The 21,982-nt window shown below is 34.8% G+C and overlaps 1 pseudogene; it reads left to right on the forward strand.

The window, feature by feature from the left end:
• Nucleotides 1-825: 825 nt before the first annotated feature.
• On the forward strand, nt 826-3,329 carry LOC123664578 (annotated as a pseudogene).
• The last annotated feature ends 18,653 nt before the right edge of the window (nt 3,330-21,982 follow it).

Below are 21,982 nucleotides of genomic sequence, written 5' to 3' on the forward strand. Positions count from 1 at the left end.
TGAGGGCTGGTAGTTTTTTTTTTGGGAGGTTAAATTTTTCTTATTTCTGACTCTACCTTGATTCCGGTGCTGCGGTAAGTGTACTCATGCTCCGTACTGGGACTATCAAGCGTTATTTTTGAACAAATTTACGTAAAAACGATCTTTACTGCAAGATCAAAATACGATACGAACTGACTTTTAACGACTGACAAATAGACACTTTAAAACAAAATAACGCGTCAGACATAATATTCTAATAAAATTAGTAACATTGCGTGCTAGAATGTAGGTATAGAAATTCGAAAAATACCGAAAACTGAATCGGAGCACCCCACTGTCCACGTGGTCTTGGTCTGCCCTACCCCTAGAGTGTTTCTTTTTAAGCCGATGGCGCGGAGGGAGGGCAGCCCTCGCCCACCGTGCGAAAGCGCGCGAACGAATGCGTAGAGGAGCGGCTGAGGCCTCCACTGCGCGGAACGGGGCATGAGCGAGCCTAACCTACCGGTTAATTAAAAAAAAAATACGTAACGAAATTATGTGGATAAGCGGTGTAATTATGAAATTAGATAGGTTGGGGTTATTTTTTTTTTTGTAACGAAATTATGTCGATAAACGGTGTAATTTTGAAGTTACATAGGTTAGGGTTCTTTTTTTTTGTAACGAAATTATGTCGATAAACGGTGTAATTTTGAAGTTAAATAAGTTAGGGTGTTTTTTAACGAAATTAGGTCGCGCCGGCATAATTTTATGACAGCGGCAACACTGTGATACGGGTGCCTTAGTTTAAGTGTATTATCTATGACGGGAGTTGCGCCGAAGCTAAAGTGCGCGCCAGATAAGTCTGCGCGCGGCGAAAATTGGAACTAATCCCAGGCCGCCATGTTGTTTGTTATGACAAGTGGAGTGAGCGTATTGAATGTCTTATGTATTTATCCATATTTATTGATCAAATTTCGAAATCATCATGCCAAAAGTCATTAAAAGTGCTGGCAGAGAGATTGTTCTGAAGGTGAAACGTTCTTGTGAATCAGAACGGGACAATAAGGGACCAATTGTACCATTTTCTAAAGTAAGAGCTCGGGTTGCTTTCTTGACAGGTAATTTTTTGGGGTGACCATTGCTTGGTATTTTGCCTTCGTATGAGGTATTTTCGTTTTATTGGTATAGTGTTAGACAATCATACATCTGTTCGTTTCAGGTATTTCAGAACGCACTGTCACTCAAATAACTCAAGAAGGTAAAAAAGCTGAAGCTTCGACGTCAAAAATTGTAACCCCGGGAAAAAATAGAAACCGAGAAAGTTTTTTGGAAATAGACAATTTTGTTAAGTGTGCTATAAGGCATATGATACACTCATTTTATGTTGTCAAAAAAGAAATTCCGACTATTCATAAGCTTTGGCTGGCATTGAAATCTGATCTTGATTTCAAATACAGCAAAACAAGTTTAAGGCGTATTTTAAGAAGCATGGGATACAAATATAAAAAGTGCCAGTCCAAACGTAAAATATTAATGGAACGTTATGATATTGTAGCTTGGAGAGCTAAATTTATTTTAAGAATGCGTAAAAACCGGGAAGAAAAGCGCCCTGTCATCTATCTTGACGAAACATATATCCATGCCTCATATCACCTTGAGAAATGTTGGCAATCAAATGAAGAACCAGGTATTTTGTCGTCGGATAGTACCGGTGCTAGATGGATTATAGCTCACGCTGGCGGAAAAACAGGATTTGTCGAAAATGGACTCCTGATGTTTAAATCACAATCAAAATCGAGCGACTATCATGATGAAATGAATGCGAAAAATTTCATGCGATGGATGACTGAAAAAATTCTTCCTAACTTGCCACTTAATTGCATCGTGGTTATGGATAATGCACCATACCATTGCACTCAAATAAATAAAGCACCCACAATGAGCAATTTAAGCAGAAATGCAGCAATGGCTTTCAAATAATAATATTCCATTTGAAGATTACTGGATAAAACCACAGTTGTACGAATTAATAAAAAAACACAAAGGAGAACCAGTGTATGAAGTCGACTTTTTACTAAATCTACATGGGCATGAGGTCGTGCGCTTACCTCCTTATCATTGTGATTTGAATCCCATCGAAAAAATATGGGCTACAGTCAAAAGACGCGTTGCAGAGAAAAATGTAAGTCAAGCTACAAGTGAAATATCCTCTATAACTGAAGCAGCGTTTAGTACTATAACTACGGAAGAATGGATTAATGTGTGTCAACACGCAGAAAAAATGGAAGACCAATATTTCGAATCCGACAGGCTTATGGATATAGAATTCGACAAATTTATAATAGATCCTACAAGTGACAATGGAAGCTCAGACTCTTCGGACGATGAAATAAGTGAAGATTCAGAAAATGATACAATGGAAGGCATTCAACCACTTGAGGACCACACTTATGCAAAATTTTAAAGTAGCGCTAGATGCCTAATAAACAATTTTGAAAAATATTGTCTGTTATTTTTATTATTAAGCGGAGAAAAAAATATTCATAATTCTTAATATTCCTCTCTTCATTATTATTTTCAATTATCATTTTGTCGTAGTTCATTTGATTTGGCTAATTACAGTTTTTCCTTATTTCCTATTTATGTCTATGATGGGAAAGCAATTTACCATAACTGGCAACATTAGCTACGCCACCAGTCGCGCGCAGACTTATCTGGCGCGCACTATACAGTCCATTCACAGTTATTTTACCTCTGACAGATGTCATAATATGTTTTCTTTATGTTGGCGTTACTATCGAGTCGTCCTTAGAAGTTCCTAGCTTTTTTCTGTAATATTTGTGATATTTCATCTATAATCATGCCGAAAAGGATTCAAAGTAGCGGAAGAAATATTGTATTATCAGTTCGAGTTAAACGCAATTGAATTTATGTGGAGTTTTGTCAAAAGGCGAGTAGCAAATAAAAACTTAGGACAAGAAACAAACAATATAGTTAATTTAGCTGAAGAAGCTTTTCAAAGTATCACTGCAGAAGACTGGCAAAAACAATGCAAACATGTGCGCCACATTGAAGACAAGCTTCGTGAAAGAGATGTGTGTATGGACGCTGAAATGGACAGGTTCATAATAGAATTAAATAATGAGTCTGATACAGAATCTGACAGCAGTTCCGAAGATTCATCTGATAGTGATTATTCATCATTGGCAATCCACAAGGATCATGCTTATTCAAAATAAAAAATATATTTATAATTCAAATGGCTGTTTATAATTTATATTTAATAATTAATATATCACGCTCATGTAATTTACGAATTTTTACTTTTGTATATCAAATAGAACAAAATTTAAACTTTGCTAAACCAATTTTCGTACAACCGAACTGATTTCTTAAAAAGAAAAATTTAAATGCGTTCATCCATCCTGAAAACAAAAGATTTTATTATAAACATTACAATGTTATTGTGTAAGAAAAAATAGGCATAGATATTATTACCAATAGTTTAATAATAACTGCATATAAAAAATTTAACATTTCGTATAAAGGAGTCATATGAGCTAAATATGGCAACATAACGCTCACATTGGCCAACATAAGAGCTAGAGGTAAAATAACTGTGAATGCACTGTAAGCGTTATTCAAAAAGCGTTATTCGTTATTCAAAATAATGCACAATAAAATTAATTTCGTGTCGTGATTCGACCAAGCCGCGCGGGCGCAATTTCAAATTTAATTTAAATTTTTTATATTTTGTATTTAATAAAAATGAATATTCGTGTATTAGAAATCATTATTTTCCCGTGACGGCTCATTGTTTTTTTTTTTTCATATAAAAGGAATTGAACCCACATATAAAAGTACTTCCAATACCGTTAATATCTTCTTTTTTACAAGTAACTTCTACTGCTTTATTCATACAATTAGGTTTAGTCAATCTCTAAAATATTTTTGAAGATGGTGAATTAATATTTCTGTTACTTTCTGTTTAAGATCATTTTTATAAAGTTAGTTTTGTATCAGTTTTTCTATTCATTAAAAGAGGGCGTTACTTGTAAAGTAACTTGAGCTATAATTTGGATATATTGTTAATTTACATAATTTTATTATTTACTACAAGATGGCGTTAGTAGTAGATTAAATCGCGCTATCATTTGGTTTATATAATAACATATGAAGAAACGAAATTTGTTTTGTGAAGAGAGCAGGCCAAGCGAGAGGTCAAGGGTGACAAGGAGGCCTTAGCCGTTAACTCTTAATTTAAATTAGTTCAATAAATCTCGTCTTAACCACAGTTCAAACCCGGTAGTTTTATTTTAAAGTGAAATCAGTGCAACGCTACCGGGCCCCTTAATCACTTTCTTACAGGTGTAAAATCCAAGTTGCCATCATTGCTGCTGAACAAAATAAAAGTCATACAGCGGCAAGTAACACAATTGAATAGAGAAGTTCTCCGATTGCGCAAGCGAGGTTTAAGTTTGAAAGCTAGACTAACAAATGCCACAAAACTCAACAGAACTGTTGCATTTGAAAAAGTTACAAAAAACATGACAAATCCGGTAAAGCTATTCACAGGTATGCAGTGCCTTTTGACAACAAAGAAACCAAAAGGAAGGCATTTCACTGTTGAGGAGAAGGTCCTGTCTCTGTCATTATATAAGAAGAGTGTCAAATGCTATGCTTTATTGGCTAAGTATTTCACTTTGCCTTCTGCAAAATCCCTGAAAAGACTGCTAGCCGAGATAAAGCTGCAACCAGGTGAAAATAAGTTGATCATCGAAAAAATTAAAAACACAGTTAGTGAAATGAATATTGAAGATCACCTGTGCACATTGATGTTTGATGAAATGTCTATCACGCCTCAAATTCACTTCATTTACCAAAATGACCAACTCAAAGGTTTTGCCGGAATTAGAAAAAGCAAAATTGCCAATCACGCCCTAGTGTTCATGATAAAAGGGATAAGGGCGAAGTATAAACAGCCAGTGACATATTATTTCACAAGTAATATGAACAAAACGGAATTAAAAATTGTCATAAAAGACATCATACGATTAATTCAAAATACTGGCCTTAAAATATTATGCACAGTGTGTGACCGGAGCACAGTCAATGTGGGCGCAATAAATGACGTACTAAGTGAAGAGAAGGCCAGATATCAGAGGCGTGGTATGGAATGCAGAAAAGATGTCTTCTTCGTGCAAGGCCAAGAAATTATTCCAATTTATGATGTTCCTCATATGTTAAAAGGTTTGCGGAACAACCTCCTAACGAAGGACATGACATATAGAGATTTTAATGATGAAGGACAGGAGAAAGTTTTTATGTGGCATTATTTGCAGCAGCTCTACGCTGCCGATAAATCTTTCGGAGAATTGCGCTACTTCCATAAGGTCACTGAAGAGTATATAAACCGCGACAAATTAAAGAAGATGCGCGTAAAAACGGCAGCACAAGTTTTCAGCCATAGTGTTGATGTAGCGACAGAATATCTGACAGCACGAAATTTTTCGCCTGAAGAGTGTTGGCAATTGATACCAATTACATTACTTGTTGATAAATTGTTCGATTCATTGAATAATAACACATTTCATGTGCCAGATGGCAAAATGTATTGTTTCTTGCATATCTTGCTGCTTGTATTTACTAGTTCGTTGTTCGTTGAAAAATAAAAGATATGAGAAATTAAACAATTCTGTATTGCAAATTACAAGATTACGCAAACACTTCGCACGACGAGAAGAAGTAAGGGAAAAAGAGTTTACATGTCAAATCACTGTCTTATATACCCAACGTTCTGTCACATCACTGATTGTCTATTGCACTCACAGTTTATATAGATGCTTCACACCGATAACCGATAAATTAAGCATGGATCACACGATGTGAATCGTTATAGAGTTGCACCGCAATGAAAATGTGAGACGTTCCTTAACATACTCCCCCCGTTGAAGAATCCAGATTCTTCAACTCTGTGTCTTCATCGTCGAGTAACGGGCAGAGGCGAACCAGAGGACGGCGATAACAACCCACCGTGGTCTGAACATCAGCAACACGAGGAATCCCATCTGGCCCTGGATATAGCCTGGTTACTCGTCCGGTACTCCAGCATAACGGCGGCAGGGAATCTTCACTTATGAGCACCAAGTCTCCAACCTTTAGTTTAGCCTTGTTTGTTTTCCATTTTGTACGTATTTGTAGTTCGCAGATGTACTCCTTTTGCCACCTCAGCCAGAAATGTTGCCTGATTTGCTCGAGTCGTGCGTAGCGTTTCAATTGCGGTTCCTTTTCATTCTCCAAGGCGCGAGCCGGCAGAGCATTTAGTGGTCTTCCGATCAAGAAGTGCCCTGGGGAAAGGAAAAGGAAATCGTCAGGGGAAGTGGATAATGGGCACAAGGGACGACTATTCAAAATAGCCTCCACTTGTGCAAACAAAGTTAGAATTTCTTCAAAAGTTAAATGTGAATTCCCCATGACTCGTTTGATATGATACTTTGCCGATTTCACACCGGCCTCCCATATGCCGCCGAAGTGAGGAGAGTAAGATGGAGTGAAGTTAAATTTGATGTTTTGCTGAGCTGTAAATTCAGTTAACGCGATGTTTTGTGTATCGGTGAATTTACTGAGCTCCCTTGCCGCTCCTACAAAATTGCGTCCGTTATCAGAATAGATCTCAGCTGGTTTACCGCGGCGCGAAACAAATCTATGCAAAGTCATGATGAAGGCATCTTTAGAGAGGTCACTAACGGCCTCTAAGTGTAAACATTTAAAACGAAGGCAAATAAATAAACAAAGATAACATTTCATCAACCTGGCCCCGCGGCCTTTACGATTTACAATATAGAATGGTCCGGCCATGTCAGTTCCAACGGACTTGAAAGGGAAGTCAGGAGTAATGCGTTGTGAAGGCAATTTCCCCATTTTTGGCAACAATGTATTACCCTGCACTCGTCGACAACGCACACAATTACGAACGGTAGAACGTGCTAATAATCTACCCCTAATTGGCCAAACTGTTTGCCTAATTGTAGCCAGCAGCAGTTGAGGACCGGCATGCATATTACGAATGTGTTCATATCTAAATAATAATTTACACAAATGATGTGATGAATCTAAAAGTATTGGATGAATTTTATCATAGGAATAGTTAGAAGTATCTAGACGTCCGCCAACTCGCAATAACTTATCCTCGTCAATATAAGGTGATAAATTTAAAATTTTAGATTTAGAATTTAATTGTTTATTATTACGTAAGATTTTGTATTCTACAGAAAAACTTTGTTGCTGAGCTATTAAACATAATGATTTAAAAGCTTCATTTAGTTCATCGACAGTTAATATACCAGAGAGCCTATTCTTGCGATTTTTTAAATTGTTTATAAACCGAATGACGTATGCCATTGTTCTTTGTAATCTGTTGAAGTTAGAAAACCGCTCAAAATCAATAATAGGCTCTGAGATCACTACCGTGGCTGTGAATTTTACATCGGGTAAATTGATGTTGTCACAAGATTTTAATACGGGCCACTCATTCTGATCTTCTGTCAAGAATGCTGGTCCGTGCCACCACAAATCTGAATTCTGCAACTGAATTAAAGTAGTAGCTCGTGAGATTAAATCAGCAGGATTCTGATCGGTTGGTACATAGCGCCATGAAGATAATTTGGTATTTTCCTGAATTTCCCCTACTCTATTAGCCACAAAGGTTTTTAGCCTATTTGAGTCACTACTGAGCCATCCCAGAACAACACTAGAATCAGACCAATAAGTGACCGAATTAGGAGTGAATCTAACAGAATTTAGAACAGCCTTGCCTAAACGACTTGAAAGTAAAGCGGCGCATAGTTCCAATCGAGGAATTGAAACAGGCTTTAAGGGGGCTACCTTTGATTTTGAACACAGAAGCTTCACTTCAATGCGATTATTTGAAGACGTAACCCTAGTATAGACACAAGCACCATAGCCAACTAATGAAGCATCACTAAAACAATGAATATCAATAATTTGTGGTGACTCAATAAGAACGAATCTAGGAATTTGAAAATTAGAAATTGATAGCAAATCTTTAGAAAAATCTCTCCAAGCGTTTTCAATGTCTATTGGTACTGGTTGATCCCAATCGGATTTAAGCTTCCATAATTTTTGTAACATAAGTTTTGGCTGCATGATGTATGGGCTTAATAAACCAAGTGGGTCAAAAATTTTAAATGCATCCGACATGATGCTTCTCTTTGTAATGGTATTTCTTGAAGGAGGAATATTGATTGGAAAATTTAACATGTCATTATTTGGATTCCAACCTAAGCCTAGAGTACTTGAAGCCTCACTTAACATAAAATTTTCTTGCAAATTTAGATTACAATTCTCAAAAATAGAACACAGATTACTTTTGTATTTGCGTAATTTAAAACAACCCTTATTTAATTCTTGTGCAATTGAATTTTGAATATAATTTAGCTCTTCGATATCATTAGAACCAGTTATGAGGTCATCGACATAAAAATCCTTTTGTATAATGTTTTTGATAAGACTATCGTCGCATTCATCTCCTATCTGCCATAGACATCGCGTGCTTAAATAGCTGGCACTTGCGGTACCGTAAGTGACAGTATTTAGCTGCATTGTTTTGATTGGTAAAGACTCATCCTCTCTCCATAAAATCAGCTGTAAATTTCTGTCGTCTGGATTGACCTCTATTTGGCGATACATTTTCTCGATATCTCCGGTCAACAGGTATTTGTATGTTCTAGCTCGAATTAGTATGGAGAAAAGAGAATCCTGTATGTTAGGTCCAATCATTAGCAAATCATTAATTGAGAAACCAGAAGAAGAAGAAGCGGAACCATCAAATACGACCCTAAGTTTAGTAGATTCGCTGGATGTTTTAAAGACAGCATGATGGCATAAAAAATAAGAGGGATCTGGTAAAGCAACTGTAGCTTCCGACAGATGGCCTAAACTTTGGTATTCTTTCATGAATTGTATGTATTGAGTTTTCAATGAAATATTTTTTCTAAAACGTTTTTCTAGATTAAACAATCGCCTTTTTGCCAAATTATATGTGTCACCTAGACAATCAGGTGAATCGCGTAGTGGAAGCCTGACACTAAACCTGCCAGAAGGAAGCCGTGAAGTGTGAGACCGAAAGTGGTTCTCACAGGCTAATTCTGCTTCACTTAAAATTGTTTTTTGGGGAAGCTCCTCTAGCTCCCAAAATTTTGTTAGTAAATTGTCGACCTTGCTTTCATTTGGGAGGTTGTCATTGATAACTGAATGATTGCACACTACTTGTTTAGCTTGATAAGAAATAGGACCACCAATCAACCAACCGAAACTGGAATATTGTAGTATAGGCTTGTTTGCACCTAAAGAAATACGGTCGTTTTTCATGAGTCGCCAGAAGAGATCGGCTCCTATGAGAATATCAATAGGAGCTGGCTGATTGAAATCGGGGTCAGCTAAATGCAAGTGCGATGGTATGTTTAATTGTTGTATGTTTATAGGTGCCTTAGGCAGATTCCCAGTCAGCCTACTAAGCACAAGACAATTTAATTTAGTCTTATAGTTATTGTAAATTGATTTTAATTGGATCACACAGCTTTCTTTGATTTGGTTATCTGAGTGACCGATACCAATGACGTTAATAGAAATTGGATTTGAATTGATTGAAAGTTTTTGTTGAAGAGATTTTGTGATGAAGGACGACTGACTGCCTGAATCCAACAAGGCCCGTACTTTAAGAGGCTCTTTAGTGATTGGATTCAAAATGTATACTTGGGCAGTAGACAATAAAACTTGATTTGAATTTTTGTTTGAAAAGTTTACTACAGTTTCAGAGACCTCGCTAGAGGCACTGTTCACCTTTGGCGTGTCCACTGGATGTAATAAAGTATTATGTTGTTTCTTACACATTTTGCATGGCCCTAATCGACATTCGACTAAAGAGTGACCCTGCCTTAAACAATTAATACATAATTTGTACTTGGAAATGTCGTTTAATTTATCCTCTCTGGATTTAGATATGAATATTTGGCAATCATAAATCCTATGATTTTGATTGCAGACAACACACCTAGACAAAGTGCTATTGTCCTTTTGATTTGTAGCAATAAATGAATTTGAAATTGGTCGATCACGCTTGATGTGATGATTGTGATGATTATAATGATTATGATGATAATTGACAGGCCTTGAATGTTGCATTTTGCTATTATTATTTGTTGAAATGTTATTATGAAAACTAGAACCTTGATCATTCCTATTGTGACGCGTACATTCAAGAACATAAGCCCTATCAATCAAAAATTTATTGAATTCGGATAAACTAGGGATTTCACCTAAACTGTTGCGTTGCTCTTCCCATTTAACCAGTGTTTGCGTATCGAGTTTAGATGAAACCAAATGTATAATCAACGTGTCCCAGTGATCAGTAGGTTGACCTAGGTTAGATAAAGCACGTAAATTTTTTGAAACATGATCGACTAAAGAGCGTAATGAAGTGTCCGATTCGCGGTTTATTTTTTCAATATTGAATAATGATTTAATGTGATAATTTACAAGTAATCTTTTATTATTGTAACGTTCATAAAGTAACTGATAAGCGCTATTATAGTTGGCTGCGGAAACCTCAATGTTTGAAATTACCCGAGCCGCATCGCCTTCCAAATAAGAAATTAAATAATGAAATTTTTGAATCAATGAAATGCGACTATTGTTGTGAACTAAATTATTAAAAGTATCTCGAAATTCTAACCAACGGAAGAACGAACCATCAAACTTTGCAATTTGTATTTGCGGCAAGGTTATACAATTTTCATTATTATGATCGCGACCACATTGAGCATCTTGGAATAAGGACTCACGGCGTCTCTTATCCTGTTCTAAATTCTTTAATTCATTTTGTTCTTCAATGATATTTTTTGCCATCGCGGTACATAATATGAAATCTTGCTCAATGCGTTCACGCTCATCGAGCTCTTCGTCTAAATTGTCAGCATTTATTAGTTCAATTTGAGTTTGCAGCTCATCATATTTAGCGGACAGATTCTCAAAGCGACTGAGCTTCAGTGAAAGCTCAGCGACTTCGATACCCGTCAGTTGAGATTGCCTTGTAATCTTGTCTAAATAGTTTTTGAATTTAGTAATTTGTCCCTTTATGGAACTGCGCTTTACAATTAAAACCTTTATCCCGGATTCTTTGTTCATAGTTGATACTGAAGGTTCGGACATTGTGAAAAATATAGATAGAAAATATTTTAGAAAAAATGTAATTATTGAAAATAGAAAACTGTATGAACTAGAATAATACTAAAATTATTTGTATATGAATAATATTAAAGTTATTTGTATTTGTATATGAATATGAACTGGATTAATACTAAAGTTGTTTGAATATGAACTGGATTAATACTAAAGTTATTTGAATATGAACTGGATTAATACTAAAGTTATTTGAAATTGAATATGACTATGAACTAGAATAATATAAACTACTATTGAATTTAAGTTAATTAATTACAAGACACCTCAAAAAGAAAGAAAATAAAAAGAAATGATGCAAATGTCTTAGCTGAAGCTCCTCAATCGACGACACATAGAAGACCGGCGCGGAGCGGCAAGACAAGATGGCCGAAGCCCCAACCACGTGGTGCGCCTCACGTACCGCAACGCTGAAATAGTCGGCCGAATCGTCTAAGCATCGCACAATAAATAGGATTGAGGCTCAATATTGCCTTTAGAATTGAATTAATTTTGAAATGAATTGAATTATGTTGTTAAGTTAATGTTATAAAAAAAAAATAAAAAATTTGATGCTGTTGACTCGAAATCTAATATAATAAAATATTAAGTTTAATTTGTACTAAGTAATGGAATTTAGAAAAGTTAAATGTAATTGAATTGAATGAAGTATTGAATAAACATTTGTAATAATGTATGGAAAACATTTGTATTATGGTGTGACACACCTTGAAATAAAAATAAAAATCTGAAGCGGTTAAACTAGTAATATAAAACATTAAATTTAATTTAAAGTAAATTTGGAAAATAATATACAAGTAAATTAAAAACTACTGTTATAAAATATTAAATTTAATGTCTTAATGAAAGAAATTTGGAATAAGAAGTTATTGTGAAATATTAATTTTAATGCATGGATGAAAGAAATTTAGAGGTTAAGTTGAAAAATATTATTGTAAATTTGTATTAAATGAAGAAATTCGAACAAGAAAATTGAATATAAGAACACATGTTTGTTGAATGTAGTACGGCAATTAAGAAATTAAACCAAAAATAATTGTAAATTTGCAATAGCAGAATGCTAATTTTGAAATATATATGGAAATATGAAAAAAGGAGATATAAATTTAGGAGATTAGGATGGATTAGGATTTAGGATCGGTAATCATGATTGTTAAAAATAAGGAAAAATAATTTGGAAAAAGGTTAGGATCGATTAGGATTTAATAGGATTGGGGATCATGGTTTGGGCACTTATCTTATCATGGTTGCGAGGTGAGGCTTGAACCGCGTCACTGCTCGGCACAAGATGTCGGCCATGTGTTCCGGTGATCCTGGGTTGATTTTGAAGTCCCTGTTCGGGCGCCAAATGTTTCTTGCATATCTTGCTGCTTGTATTTACTAGTTCGTTGTTCGTTGAAAAATAAAAGATATGAGAAATTAAACAATTCTGTATTGCAAATTACAAGATTACGCAAACACTTCGCACGACGAGAAGAAGTAAGGGAAAAAGAGTTTACATGTCAAATCACTGTCTTATATACCCAACGTTCTGTCACATCACTGATTGTCTATTGCACTCACAGTTTATATAGATGCTTCACACCGATAACCGATAAATTAAGCATGGATCACACGATGTGAATCGTTATAGAGTTGCACCGCAATGAAAATGTGAGACGTTCCTTAACATGTATAAAGGATGTGAGCAATAAAAACCTTAAAATCTGTTAAATTTATTAAAAAAAGAAAGTTGGTGGCAAAATACAAATGGCGGAAACTACAGTCCCGTCAGTAAACAATTTTATTAAAACAATTGAAGGCATGAAGGCACTTTGGAAAAAAATAAATGTAAAATATGGTTTTGATGCTATGAACCAGGACCCAATCGAAAACTTCTTTGGGAATATCAGGAGTTATGGGGCGAGAAACACGGCACCCGATGCTGTTGAGTTTGAGGGTGCCTATAAATCTTTGTTACTAAATAACTTTAACTCACCCTCACTCTCTACAGGCAAATTGTGAGAAAGACGATAACCGGTGTTTGGAAACTGAACATTTTCTTAAATGAAAGCAAAATCACTGAACCTGATATTCCTAATGAAACAATTGAGTTCAACAATGAATTAATCAGATTAGTAGAAGAATGCAACGGAGACTCAGGTCAGAGAAATTATGTGTGGTTGAGTCTTGAAAAAATGTTTGAAAAGTGTAGTAAAAACATGCCGTAACTGTCGGTCGAAAATAATAGAAATTAAGAATAATCAAATAAGTTAGTATACCCATCAAAAGAACTAGAAAAGTGCTTTCATGAAATACAAAATATAGTGACATCATTTTTTAAAAATAATGTCCCAACAAATGGTTTAAAAAACAAAATAAAAATGTTCACGGTCGTTTTGGTGGATTTCCCATTTGGTTGCAGCACCCACAAAAAAGAATTGACAGAATATTTTCAAAATTTAACAATGATTGATTGATTATTTTACATGAATTGATTTACAGTTGGTGCAGATCAATAAATAGAATTTTAAATGGTAAACTGACATATGAGGGTGACGATGAGTTGAAAACCTATGCTCAAATATATTATAATAAACACATTAGGTATTTCAAACAATAACCCATGTGCAAATAAAAACGTACCAAGTTTTGACAGCTTTATAGTGTTTTGTCTCTTTCACTCTCAAAATGAAAGAGAGAAGATCTATTATAATGGTGTTAAAACTATAACAAGTTTATTCAGCGTTTATTTGTATGGGGTAATCTAAAGGTGCAATTACGTAACCGAGCTACGGCTATGAACTAACATCCTGGGCCATAACATTACAGGCTACAAGTCTACAAGTTTCTGTTTAGTAAAGAATACAACTTACAAGGTTGCCATGGTGGAAAACTTACAAAATTGTACCTTGATAATGATTGAAATCCTTTTATTCACAAACTTTTTATTAATAATTAAACAATTCATAAAAGTCATTACTCAATCTCACTTTCATAACATTCCTTAATATTTCTTTTTCATTCATCATATAGCAGTTATATTAGTATAGTGTAACCAACATTTGTTTTATTGGGCTATTTAGCTAACTCCGCAACTTTATGAATCATTACAACGGAATGTTCGACCACTGTTAATAACTAAAAACCCAAATGACAAGGATTTTTCTTTCAGGTATGCAGCTAAACATTTGCCTGTTAAGCCGACTTTTGAACATAAATGCAAAAAGTTACAATGCTCTAAAATTCCACTGCAAGATGTACGCAAATTCCATGAGTCTTTTTACCGACTGAAAGACAAATTAAAACAAGACTCATTTATATTCCGTTTCTTGGAAGAGTTATTTGGTAAACAAACCCCTGTCAATCGTAATTCACGTTTTTTCCGCATTTATCACTCACTTTCACAACACATTAGCTTATGGACACTTGTAAAACTCCATTTACTATTTATTGGTGAGTGTGATTTGGTTACGCGATGCATTGAATTGTGTACCTTGTATTTCAATATGATGTCTGCATTGATAATTTTCAGAAAAATCGCATATTATTACGGCTTAATCGTCTTTTATGTTTTCTGTATTTTCCCTAAAGACTTTTTGCTAATGATTATTGTTGAAAAAGTGTTTTTTGAATGACATTACTTCTTGAAATTTTGACAGTAATTCCTGTACAGTAGTCTCTATGTCTTCTCTTCTAAATTTCTTTGTTTCATAATCTAGTAGATTTCCTTCTTAATCAGCAGGGAAAAAGTAATTGATAATTTAAGAAAAAAAAAAATCGAGACTTGTTAAAAAAAAAAACATTTCACTAAAGAATGCCTTAATAGTTTTAAAGAAAAGATTTCAATTAGACTCAAGTTTATGTCAAGACCTGTCCACCTTTATAAACCCAACTGAATTGTTTAATTCTAGTCTTTTAAAATGTGTAACAAAAAAAATAGATGTTCAAAGTATCCTCCGGCGGTCCGAAAATTTACGTTGACATTACATTTTTATTCACCAGCCGCTTATAAATATATTCGGAAAGTATATAATTCCTGTTTACCTCATACAAACACCTTGCATCATTGGTATAAAAGTGTTATTGCAAAACCAGGTTTCACACAAGAAGCATTTGAAAGACTTGCAGTAAAAGTTAATAACTCAAACAATTTTTACTATGTTATTTATTATTTAGTGGTTGATGAAATGTCAATTCGACAGCAAAAAATTTGGACTGGAAAGCAATATGAGGGTTTAGTTAACATAGGTATAGAAATCAACAACTCAAATCAAATAGCTAGTCAAGCGTATGTGTTTTTATTAGTATCTGTTAATGAATCGTGGAAAATTCTTATAGCTTACTTTTTCATCAGTAGTTTGACCGCCGAAAACAAAACAAATTTAATAAAAATTGCACTCGCAAAATGCCACACCGTCGGAATAAAAGTAATGTCATTAACATTTGATGGTTGTAAGACAAACATATGTACCATGAAACTGTTAGGCTGTAAAATGGATGATGCTCACAATTTAAAGCCTTTTTTCAAACACTATAGCTGACTACGATGTTTTTGTATTCCTTGATACATGTCATATGATTAAGCTAATGCGAAATTTATTTGAATAAAAAAAAATTATTTACAACGGCGATAATAAACAAATAAAATGGAAATTAGTCGAAGATCTTCATAAAGTTCAAGAAAGACATAACTTACATTTAGCTAATAAATTAACCCAAAAACACATTTGGTTCAAAAATTCCATTATGAAAGTTAAGCTAGCAACTTAACTTTTAAGTCGCAGTGTGGCGAATGCCATTACTTTCTGTGATACCGATTTAAAGATTCAAAATTTCACGGATTCGGGTCCAACTACTGAGTTCATACTAGTGTTAAATAATTTATTCGATATTTTAAATTCAAGAAATTTTAACAGCGGTGGTTTCGAAAGACCCCTAAGTAGCATTCATTCAACAGACATTTTTAGTTTTTTCCAGACATCTAAATTATATTTATTATCGCTGTACATTATTGTTCAAAGAAAACGCACCATCAAAAAGAAGGGAGAAACAAGAGTGATATTTTCTCAAGACAAAGTACATATATACAATTGCCAAGCCAATACAGGAATTGTCGGGTTACTTGTTTGTATTGACAGTCTACAACGTTTATACACTAGTTATGCAGAAACCGGCTATTTATCGTATATATTAGCTTATAAGTTTAACCAGGATCATGTTGAGCTCTTCTTCGGCAACATCAGGAGCCAAGGAGGGTTCAACAATAATCCCAATTCCCTCCAATTTAAATCTGCGTATAAAAAACTTTTGATACATCTGGAGCTCAGTTCTTAATTTACAGGTAATTTTGTTCCCATAGGAAATGTGCCTATTTTGAATTGTGGGGCAACCGTATCAAACATTAACCACAAGTGTTGGATATCGTTTTGATATAGAAAACGAATATTTGCCAGTCGAAGATAACAGTTATGAGACATATCAAAATAACTGCGATATCTTATCCGAATCATTAAACGATTCCAGCTCTGCATTCGTGAGTCAAATTATTGGTTATATAGCGGGATTTGTAGTCAGGCATCTACTAAAAAAAATTAAATGTGACATCTGTAAAGATTCTACATTAGCTCTTAATAAATTATGGTTTCATAAACTTATTGATTTAAAAGATTTTGGTGGTCTGTGTTACGCTAGTGAGGATGTTTACATTATATGTAATAAAACCGAAGAGGTAATAAGACGAGAACAGCGCATACATGGGCTAAAAACACAACCAAGGCCTATTTGTGTTCCATAGTTTTAAAGTGTTCATTAAATTTAAATATTTTTTCTAGTATAGATAAACATTCCCTTCAACAACCTCTTTTATTCAGTCACAAAATTAGTCTTATAAAAGCTATTATAGAAAAGTTTAAAGTTGTTCGTTTACATTATATTGCAAAAAAAAAACAACAAAAAAGCTGAAGTCTAAATCGAAAAGACAACTCTACAATAAGCTTAACTTATTTCAAGGAAACTAATGTGCTTCCTATTGTATTATTTATAATTAATAATAATAATAATAACAATAACCCCTCCATGGGATCACCTTGCCGTGGTGGGGGGGCTTACGCTAAGCAAGGTACTGTGTAGTTAAGGTCAGACTAACTGGAGCAAATCCCATCTATAAGGTACAGGTTAAGATTGTCGCTCATCCAGACTACCCTTCCCAACCAACGATCCCAACCCCTCCTTTAGATGCACTATGGAAGAAAGTCGTAATAGAAGATATAATCTGCGGCCGCTTCCCGGGGGTCGCCGGGGCACACCTGGAGCCGGTGCTGGGTGTCACAACATGCGAACCACTGGCGGTGGGGGACTGAACAGGCGGGTTCCCCCCCGAACAATCTACGACAGCCGATCCAATCTGTTGCCCAAACTCACCAATATCCGAAACGTCATCAGCAAACAACAGTCTTTATTCCACACCAACTTCATCCCCATACCGCATCGAGATGCCATCTCGACCTCCAGCCTCGTCACCCATGTCAGAAGATGTTGTGCAGGAGGCATACGCCACTCAACCTGCACCCACTCCTGGCATCACTAGCGCAAAAAAAAGATGGAACTCAGAAATGAATGAATTTATATGGCGCAACTACCTAATTTTGACAAAAAATGAAACTAACACGCTCATACTTAGACACTTTACATCAAAAATTCATGGCAGCGTTCCCGGAAATGGATGTTTCCAGACAGAGAATTGGTGACCAGCGTAGAGCTATAATTAATAACAAACTACTCTCACAATTGACACTTGACGGAACCAGAAATGAAATCTCAACCCTAATACAAACCGGAAATATAGAAACCACTCAAACTAACCTTACACAAAACACAGCTACACGAATGCGGTGGTCCAATGAGCTAAACGAATCTATATTACGAACCTATTTTGAAGTAACGCACATAGAAACTTACATGACAGCAAATAGAAAAAAACTACACACCAAATTTATTGAACAACATCCTCACCTTAGTCACATTTCAGAACAAAGGTTATCTTATCAGACCAACGCAGAGCAATAGTCAACAATAAAATGATACCACAAGAAAGAATAGAACAAATTAGCCATGAAGTAGAAGCACAACTATCACGACCTCAACAACGACAGAACCAAACTAAAAATCTGACAGATTACCAAATGACACAAATAATGACCACACCACTAACGGAAACAGAAGAACCAGATTTCTCAACTAACGTACAAGCTTCATTTGATACCCAAATACACAGTGAAGACGATATTCTCACAAATCGAAACTCTAATAATAATGCAAACAAAATACAGGAAGACCTAGCACAGAAAATAAAAGAGCAATTCATATCAGCGACAGAAAAATTTATCAATACTGACCCAATATCTCGACCTTTTATACCAAAACAGAAAACTTCGAAAAAACTAGCGGTGATAGTAGAATACATAGACTCGAAAATTCTTCCCCACTATTTGAATAATGAGCAAGATTTCCACACACTACACACCATAATCTACATAGCAGCGTACACAGCAGCGATCTGTAATAGTGCTAAAATTAATATAGATAGACAGAGAGGTAATAGCTACAGAAAAACAAAACCATCGTGGCAAAAAAGGTTAGAAGATAAAATTCAAACATTGAGATCTGAGATAGCCCACTTAACTCAATATATTAACGGAAACAGAAGTAACAAAGTAGCTGATTCAGTAGAACAAATAAAAAGCAAATATCAAACCCACGCCCAATACGAAAATCCAAACACCGAATTAAGCCACTTTTTAGACACCTGAAAACAAAAGTTAAACATAGTTTCCAACCGACTTAAAAGGTATTTAGCCTGTACAGCCCGCAAATCATAGAGCCGTAAATTCATAAAGAATGAAAAAGCATTCTACAGGAACATCTCCACTCCACCACAGGAACGCCACAGTACACGAGTAGAAACACCAACACCTGAAACATTAAAAGGATTTTGGAGTCAGATTTGGGAACAACCGGTCGAACATAACGAAAACGCTGAATGGATAGACGAAGTCAGTAGAACAGTTGAAAACACACCTGAAATGAGGTTTGAATATATTCCGGTAGACACATTCAAAAATATCTTAAAAAGCATGCATAATTGGAAAGCACCTGGGTCAGATAATTTACACGCCTACTGGTATAAAAAATTCACACGAACTCACCCACACATTCATTACCATTTAAACACTTTCATCCAATCAACAGATACAATGCCTACATTCATAACTCAGGGAATAACATACATGTTACCAAAAGACAACCACGACACACAAAACCCAGCCAAGTACAGACCCATTACTTGTCTTCAGATATTTTACAAAATTTTAACCGGCTGTATAAGCGAGCTCATATATCAACACGTTGCTGAGCATAACATCTTTTCAGAACAGAAGAAAGGCTGCAGAAAATTCAGTCAGGGATGCAAGGAGCAGCTAACCCTGGACGCAATTGCCTTAAATGACGCGTATAAAAAAAAAGAAAGATATACATACCATGTTTATTGACTACCGCAAAGCTTTCGATTCCGTACCCCACACTTAGCTACTTAAAGTTCTACAAATATATAAAATAAACCCTATTATAATATCATTTCTTCAAGTCTCCATGCAAAATTGGCAAACTAAACTTAAAATAAATCAATCTTGAACTATTGAACCGATTCATATAAAGCGTGGAATATTCCAAGGCGATGCCCTTAGTCCTTTATGGTTTTGCTTGGCTCTGAACCCATTGTCAGACCTTATAAAACACAGCAAACTTGGGTTCAAGCTGAATAATAAACAAAATAGCACAATATCGCACCTCATGTACATGGACGATATCAAATTATTCGCAAGTATTGCAAGTGATCTTTTTAAACTGGCTGACATCACACAACAATTTTCCACAGACATTAACATGCAATTCGGTGTTGATAAATGCAAAATTCTCTCCGTAAAAAAAGGAAAACTTGTACACAATTCATATGCAATTAATACTGGCGAAACTATTGAACCGATGAACGAAGTTAGTACTGTAAGGTTTATCCTTGTCTAGATGTTTAAACTTATGTAAATTATATTTTACTAAATTGATTTCCTGCTAAATAGTTCTTACCGGAAATAACTAATTGTTGATACTGTTTAATTTTTCGGATGTTAATTGTAATATGTATATATAAGTTAAGTATAAGCTTTTATTATTAGTATTTATTAAAATTGTTACTACTTGTAAAGTCTAATCTTATCTAGATGTTTTAACGTATATAAGTTATATTTTATTTACTAATAAATAGTTCTTACCGGAAATAAACTACCTAATCGTTGATATTGTTTAATTATCTTAATATTAGTTATAATATGGATATATCGCTGGCCCCGGGCAATAAAGCGGTATACGCCGGTTACACCCTTTTTAATGTTATTTGATTTTTGGCTTCTCTGAGTATCAATCTATCACTCTAATTTTTTTCAGTTTTTTTTATTAATATTTCGTTAGAATAAATGACAATAACCGTTTTATTGCATGGATAATTCTCTTACGACTAAGCTATGTATTATTGCATTACTCTAAGAAACATAACACAAAAAACCGGTGAACATCTTTACAGTAAATTTCTAAACAAAAAGTAACAGTAATAAATTTAACCATGTTTTTGGATATAAACGTATTATATCAATAAACAGTAAACACTTAATACTAAGTAATCGCAAAATATTTTATTCTGTACAATGCTATTACGCTTTTCTTCCCGGAAATTTATTGTAACCAATTCAGGCCAAGTTTATACTGGTACTAATTCGAAAAAAAAATTTGAATACAAAACGATGAAAGAAGCCTGTAAATGTAATAAGAAATGCGGTGAAAATATTTCTCAAGTCTCTCGGCAGGCTATATTTGACGAATTTTGGAAACTTAGTGATCACGAGGATTAGTGGCACTATATCTTACGATATGTAAATATTAAAAAAATGCAACTAGTTAGAACAAAAAACAGGACACAAACTATAGGGTATTTTTTCAAAATAAATGGATCAGAACCAATTGACGTTTGTAAAAAATTTTTTTTGAATACACTTAGCATTACCGAAAAAACAGTTTATACAGCAATAGAGAAAGGGAAATCTGAAGAAGTCAAAGATAACAGGGGACAGCATAAAAATAGACCACAGAAAATGAGTGTTTTAACTGAGCAAAGTGTTATTGCACATATAAAACAATTTCCAGTTAAAGAATCACATTATGTCCGAAGAGATACTAAGAAGTTATACTTAGAAGAAACACTGAACATTTCCAAAATGTACAGGCTGTATTCTGATGAATGGTTTAAGTTTAAGAGTGCAAATTATCCAAATGATGTAAAGATGGCCCCAAAACGACAGTATGAAACTGTGTTCATTACAAAGAACACGGAACAAAACGTACCCACCTTGTAGCAAATTAAAATTGGTACCATTAGAAAGGTCTTTAAAAATATATATATTTGTTGTATGGGGGCAATTTTGTAGCTTGCGGGGGAAAAAAGATATTCAATTTTGAAAATATCGATAATCCTTAGTAAAATCCCCACGCAGATTTGACGTTTGTGTGATTTTATCCGTTAGGTACTTTGATCTAATATGCGCTAGCATCGGTGTGTCCTATTTAGCATTTACTATATAACCGTATAGCCACAATCATCGAATGAGTAGTACAGTAGAGCCGACGTACACATAAGTGCGAGTGAAACAGAAAGCGTGTAGTCGCCGACGCCGCGCCA

Source organism: Melitaea cinxia, chromosome 22 (assembly GCF_905220565.1).
Source record: "Melitaea cinxia chromosome 22, ilMelCinx1.1, whole genome shotgun sequence".
Classification (NCBI taxonomy): Eukaryota; Metazoa; Arthropoda; class Insecta; order Lepidoptera; family Nymphalidae; genus Melitaea; species Melitaea cinxia.